Source organism: Marmota flaviventris, chromosome 2, assembly GCF_047511675.1.
Source record: "Marmota flaviventris isolate mMarFla1 chromosome 2, mMarFla1.hap1, whole genome shotgun sequence".
Lineage (NCBI taxonomy): Eukaryota > Metazoa > Chordata > Mammalia > Rodentia > Sciuridae > Marmota > Marmota flaviventris.
The window spans coordinates 172,192,053-172,199,637 of NC_092499.1; positions in this window are offsets into that span (position 1 = coordinate 172,192,053).

Consider the following 7,585-nt stretch of genomic DNA (forward strand, 5'->3'; position numbering starts at 1 on the left):
AGAAGGGGACTTGAAGGTAACTATTGGGAAGTCTGGCTGGGGTCCCTGGTAGAAGCACAATGTGTGGTGGCTCTTCCTTCCTCCAACTTTAGCTGAGCGAGAGTACCTAAGGTGTCAAGCCCTCATCCCATTCTGGTTCTTTCCACCTCTTAGCAGCTTACTACTCTACCTCTGGTGCCTTGAAACTCACAGCCTCCTTCTTTTCTTCCTCTGAAACAAACCTTTTCTCTATGGCACTCTTCCTAGGGATTTTTGAAATTTGAGTTCATCCCCAAATATGTATTTAAATATGTCACATTTGCAGCACCCAGCCAGAATTGAGGTCTGTGATCCTGAAATCACACCACTTACAGTCAAATATGGCTGAGATCAAAAATCTGGAAGCAGACTTGTGCTGATTGTTTTGAGGTCTCCCTATCCTGCTCTGCCTGCTGAATTCCTTTGGCCCTTCTCTCAGCAGTCATCCTCAGGAGTCATAAAATGTAAGTTGGTTCTGCCTCTATGATTTTGAGAGATTTGGCTGACTTAGCTCTGAGAGGAGCATTCCACTGATGCAGAATTTTTAATTATTTATGGTGAATATTAGCGCATACTAACTCCCAGGCCGGCCTCTCCTCAACAAAAATGCTTTCTGTAGAGGTAAACTCCAGGAAAATTTCATGTAGGCTAATTTCAATTTTACACCTATGAATATTTTATTTCCCAATAACTCATAATGGCCCTTGAGGAACCATTATTGTTAAGTAAATATTCATAGTCTGAAACCTACCACAATATAATTGCCCATATTTTTGTTCTGGGTAACAGAAATAGAGATGTACCGTGGGTCACTTCTGATAAGTTTTGTTAAAGGATTGTTCCTCTCTCTTAGCTGCTTTTCTCTTTTCTTTCTTTCTTTCTTTCGTTTACTCACAAAGCTCAGAAAAGAGTGCCAAATAATTTTAGACTTCCATAGAAACACGGTCTTGTTTGAAACTGTTAAATGACCAATAAATGAAGCAATCTTAATCTTTTTTTTTAAGAAGGTATGTTATCTTAAAAGACATAAAAAAAATTAAAAGACTTGCTGAATGTGGTTTTTCCATACCTCCCAGAAGCACAGTGGAGAATTTACCTTTGGAAAGGACAAGGTCATTTTCAGGAATGTGACCCAAGGGGTGGAGTGGTAACCAAGTTTTGACAGACTAAAGCAGAATCATCAGGGTTCTCCAGACGTGGAGTCTGCTGGAAGATGAGTTGACTTCTAGGCCAGAGATAGAAGAGAAAGTAAAAAGGCAACCATAAAGTCCTACCAATTTCAACACAAGGAAGGACTGAAAAATAAAAATGTTCAGAGAAGCATGAGGATGGGAGTTGTCTCTAGGGAAATAAATGGACTTGTCACTTCAAAGTGAACCTGAGTCCCTTGTTTCTTCCTTTCTTTCTTTATTTTTTAACATTTTTACTTTTATTTTATCTATTTATTTATTTGTACGTGGTGCTGAGGATCAAAACCAGTGCCTCACACATGCTAGGCAAGTGCTCTACCACTGAGCCACAACCCGTGCCCTCCTCATTTCTTAAATTCACCTAAAGGCTCCGTGAGATGGACACACAGCATTCTTCAAAGGCTAGAGCAACAATGTGTTTGTACAGTAACTCACAAGACTTCATTGTAAAACTTTGGATGACATTTTGGACAGTGGGGATGTGAAGAGACAAAGGAAACAGGAAGTGTTTGTAAGAGGCAGAATGTAACACAGAGTTCCCACCCTCTGCTCTTGGTAAACCCACACATGATATTCTTGGAAGCGGCTTCATACTTTGAGAGTCACATAGAAGGTCACACAAGGCTCAGAGCAGGTGTTAAAATACCAAGTCAGTCAGTGTCCCCCAATCTGTTTCTTTTCTTCCATTTCCCCTGGCCTTTCTCAATGAAAGGAAGACACCAAGGCAACTTTGGAAGATGAGGGAGTAACTCAGAGACTATTCTCTGTCTTCTTGTCATTCTGCTCCAGAGTAAGCATCCAAATGAGTCCACCTGCATCATCTGCCTGCCTCTCAATAACCTGATTAACATCCCACCATACCATATCCAAAGGTGAAAAAGGTAATCAGCACAAAATGTGCTATTATGAAGTGCTAGTAAATGCTGGGAGGCTCCAAACTCAAATTATCCCTGAAGCCATTTCAGAACAACCTGTTCCAGAAGACATCCAAAGTGGAATGAGAACATGAGTAGAATTTCAGATTCAGTGCAGAGGTTCCACCAGGGACACCCTTCCCATTAAGAACCTTCTTAGGATACCTCAGCTCATAACCTATGGTTCTTAACTGAGTGGGCCAACTCTGCTCTGGTTCACCTGGAATTGATAACTCTCATGGTAACAGCCTGGCGGTGGGGTGGGGGGAGCCTGCTCAAGTGGACATTTCAGTGAGTACTGCAGAATAGGTGGTAGGTTGGAAGGCCTTCCAGAACTCCTAGGAAGAGGGTATGGGTTCTTGTTTATCTCTGAAGCATCTAGCCCCAACTCAGAGATGATTGCCTGGATCAGGTGGTCTGCATCTTAGCAGGGTTAAAGGGGTGTTGATCTCAGAGCATCACTTGACTGCTTCTGTTGTTTTCTTTCACTCAAAACTAACACATTTTACCTGACACTTATGAGCTCAGCCACATCTGAGTCTTGGAATCTCCTGTAGTCTCTGTTAGGAGAGACACAGAATTTAGCATCAGATTACATTTATACATGGTCTGGCCCAATCTGGAATCTGAGTTCTTATAACTGGCCTTGTCTCTGTCCTGTTCCTAGCCACCTCCATTCTAGTCCAATATTATATAACGTGTGGTTAAGAGTTTTAGACCTCTAATCAAATCCCACTTAGGCTACTTATCAGCTGTGTGATTGTGGACAAGTTAACCTAATTCTGAAACTTGCCTTCCTTATCTATAAAAGAAGGGTAAGCTGGGCACAGTGGTGCACGCCTGTAATCCCAGTGGCTCAGGAAGCTGAGGCAGGAGGATCACAAGTTCAAAGCCAGCCTCTGCAAAAGCCAGGTGCTAAGCAACTCAGTGAGACCCTGTCTCTAAATAAAATACAAAAAAAAGTGTGACTCAGTGGTTGAGTGCCCCTGAGTACTCAATCCCTGGTACTCCCCTCCAAAAAAATAAAAAATTAAAAAAAGAGGGTAACAAGGCCAGCCTCAGAGGCCTGGGCTATGCAGCAAACGAGCTAGTTTTTGTAAACCCTCTAGCATTGTGCCTGGTATGTGGAGCACTCAAGACATGGTAGCTTATATTATGTTTTAAGAAATAACAACTATATTGAGATATAACAATATATCTTTTCAAAGCATACAAGTGGGTTTTTAAAAATATTTTTGTGCCATCACTGCCATCACTGCCACAAGTCTCTGTTATCCTTCATGGTCTCCCTGATTTTGCTCTTCTCTCTCTCTCTCTTTTTTATTTTGAAGAAATATAATTGTATTGCTTTCATATTCATTGAGTAACTCCACTAATAGAAAAGGAAAGTTTAGAATACATTTGATAATTCTACTTAATAAATATAAAGATCAGTAAATTAGGTATGTGGAAACATATAGTAATAATATTCTTTATTATTATTACCTAGTAAGAAGATAAAAATCACCATGATTATCACATTGGTGGCTGCAGTGGTATTCATACATGATGATTTTCTAGAAGTTCCTTCTGGTATTGACTCTACTTTTAGGCAGGTTACACATTTCCTTGGGTTGCTTTTTAAAATTTCCTTGGTGAGCCAGGTGTAGTGGCGCACTCCCAGCGGCTCAGGAGGCTGAGGCAGGAAGATCATGAGTTCAAAGCCAGCTTCAGCAAAAGCGAGGTGCTAAGCAACTCAGTGAGACCCTGTCACTAAATAAAAAACAAAATGGGCTGGGAATTAAATGCCCCTGAGTTTAAACTCCAGTATCCACCCACCCCCCCCAAAAAATATTTCCTTAGCGAATGCTCTCACAGAAAATTCAAAATAAAATTCCCATGAATCTTGAAAAATGTCAAGTCTTTAGAGCCCTAAAATGTTACTCTTGTCTCTTTATGGTCTTTCCTCCACTTGGAGCTAGAAAGGGCATATACTAGAATGATTAGTCAGGTATTGCTACTCCTCTGTTGGAGATGCTCCAATGGCTTCCATCTCTCTCACAAAGCAAGAGTCCTTGTGGTGTCCACCAGCTCTTTATGATCTGGTTTCCATTACCTGTCTCACTTTTCCTCCCCTTCTCCCCCTCACACACACTTCTCGAGCAATACTGGCCTCTGTACCATCCCTGATACCTGCTAAGCACCCTCCTGCCTCCTTTGTACTTACTGTGCCCTGACACAGGGCCAGAACTCCACATGCTCCCTCTGTTATACCAAAACTAATATTACACTGAGACCCTCAAATAACTCTCAGATCACACAGTTTTATGCCAATAAAGCCTTTATTGCTGGCCAGTGGCGGACACTCTACGCTCTAAAAGTGAGATGGTCAGAGTGACACATCCATCTTCATTTGGCCTCATATTTAAGCCAAAAAACCACAAAAGGGATGTTTGGGGGTTTAGCCAATGTAAACAAGCAAGTACAGAAGCTGAGTTGGGCAGTTAATGAGACAATGCAATGGGTTACATTGGTATTTCCCACAGGATTTTCCAGGTTGGCATAGCAGCAAGCAAGCAGACAGGAAGTGGGTCAAAATGACCCTAGTTGAGTACAAGTTAGAGAATGGTTACTAATGTCTAGACAATTAATCTCTCACAAGGTACACTGTCCAAGAAATATGCAAATCAAAGAGAACAATTTTACATTGTATAAGAACTGCTAGGTAACTATTAATGGGTACAGAGGTGGGGCCTTCCCATAGGAGAAGCATTTCTTACATGATATGGAGTCTCAGGGTAAAATGGAGTCTGTTTGGTCTTTGCCTAGGCTGGCCCATAACACCTCCTACCTCCTTTAGAGCTTTGCTTCACTGTCATCTTTTCAGTGAGACCATCACAGACCTTCCCCCTCTTTCTTTGTCAAAATTCCCTATCCTTTCTTCTAGCTCACTGTTCTCCAAAGGATTTATCACCATCAGTAAAACACCAGATATGTTTTACTTATTTGTTGCCCATCTCTTCCATGAGGGCATGGGGGTTTGCCTGTTTCATTCTGCAGTCTACTGCCAGTACCTAGAGCAGGACTTGACTTGTGGTGGCTGTACAGTGCCTGTTGTTGAATGAATGCATAATATATAAGCAGATATAGGAACCATAATTAGGAAAGACAGTCAACCAACAGATGGTCTAGTTTTGGGGCCAAAACTATGACACTGAGTGATTTGAGGAAAGGGGGCCTTTAGTACCCACACAAAACAAGATATGGACCGTAGCCCCTGAGCTCAATTAAGTTTGACAAGAAACCTCCTGCTGAAAGTCTGATACTGCATGTATTGTTGGAATTCAAGGACAATTACGTCGTACAGTAACTGATCTCAGTGAGCCTATTAGGACTTGGAAGAAGCAAATAAATACTGATGCTCCTTGTTTTATGATGGGATTTTTCATGACAAACCTCTGGTAAATTGAAAAAATCTCACAAGTTGGAAATGCATTTAAAACAATCTGCAGAATGCCCCAGCTTAGCAACAGAGTCCAGTGTGGAGAATCAGTTGTTTTCCATGGTGATTGTGTAACTGGGAGCTGTGCTTTATTGCTGCTGCCCAGTATTGCATGAGAGAATTGCACTGCACTTGGGTAGCCTAGGAAAAGACCAAAATTCAAAATGTGTTTTCTACTGAAGTACGTGGCTTTTATATCATCATAAATTTGAAAAATTGTAGGTCAAACTAGCATTGGCGTTCAGGGACCGTCAGTAATACAGGATTTTGAGAGCTACCTTGGAGGAAAACACAAAATACAAGTTAGGGCCAATAGAGGTATTGAAGGTTGGCAGGGGGGCTCTCAAGGCTTCCATGGTAGTGATTCTGAGCTGCCTTTTCAATAAACATATCAGACGAGTTTATTATTTCATAGGATGTATAACACTGAAGACAAAACAGCAGTTTCCAGCAGTGGGGAGCTGGTGTTGGAGCTGGAGAGCCAAGTGATACATTTTCAGGGATCTCAAGATGGGTTAATATCACATTGGTAGCTTAAATTTTGTTATGATGGGGGAAATTACAACACAGAAACCAGCTCTATGACTATCAGGGTTTCTCTCTCCATGCCTGCCCAAGGCAGCTGGTTGCTAAACATTACTAGCCCATTCCTAAGCACAGGACAGGTGTGCTACTGTGGCTTGTCTGAGGGGATGGTTGTAACAACTGACAGAGACAGTACACCTGGTGATAGAAGGTGAGCGGGGCCTTTGTGGCAGGTGACACTGGATAAGTCAAAGTGAATGTACTGGATGGAATAGAGTCATGTCCACTTGGAACCTCAAATGTGTTCTTATTTTGAAAATAGGGTTTCTAAAAATGCGGTCAGTTAAGGTGATGTCACATTGGATTAATGCAGGTGCTAACTCCTGTAACTGGTGTCTTTATAAGAGACAGGAGAGGGAGCTTTGGATACAGAGACACAGAGGAGACCCAGGGAAGGTCACATGAAGAGGGACCCAGGAATTTTTGTGATGTAGTTACAAGCCAAGAAATGCCAAGAACTGCTGTCAACCACCAGAAACTGGGAAGAGGCAAGGAAGAATCCCTTTTGATGGGTTCCAGAAGGAGAAACACCCACTGACACCTTGATTTCAGACTTGAAGCTCTGGAACTGTGAGAAGACAAATTCCTGTTGTTTTTAAGCCATCCTAGGAAATGGATGCAGAACTCTCTCATAAGGGGCAGGAAGGTGGGAAGTGTAAGGGATATCTGGGGAACAGAGAAGAATAAGAATGGTTGGCACTCATTGAGGGCCTTCTTACATCTCCTTCATCCCTACGATGTGCTTCCCATATTGTAAAAGTCATTACTCCCATGAGAGGTAGGGCCATTCCCTTCATTTTGTAGGAAAGAATACCGAAGTTAAGAGAAGTTAAGCAACTTATTGAAGGTTGCACAGCTTGCACTCATTTCCTCTTCTTTTCCCTCTTCACACAGCTTTTAATGACAGAACTGATATCTAAAACAAGCTCATTGACTTTTAATACCCATATTCCTTCCCCTGTGACACTCTACCTGGCAGGTGTTCTTCCCAAGTGGGAAAGGGCCATCTCAACAGTGTCAAATGATAGAGTCAGTGATGGGATATTAAAACTCTTAAATAAACACACACACACACACACACACATAAAGGAGATTTTAGGACCTGCTATAGTTTGAATGTTGAACAATCCTCAAAGGCCCATGTGTTAAAAGATTGTTCCACAGATGACACTAATGGGAGGTGGTGAAATTTTTAGGAGATAGGGCCAGTGGAAGGTCCTTAGGTCATTGAGAGTGACTTTGAAAGGGATTGTGGGACCCCAGCCCCTTCCTCATTCTCTCTTTTTTCTTCCCAGACCATCAGGTGTGTAGTTTTGCTCCTGATGGTGTAGTATGTCCTCCTGCCATGTTGGCAGCCTTGTCACAGGTCCAAAACAAATGAGGACAATCAATCATGG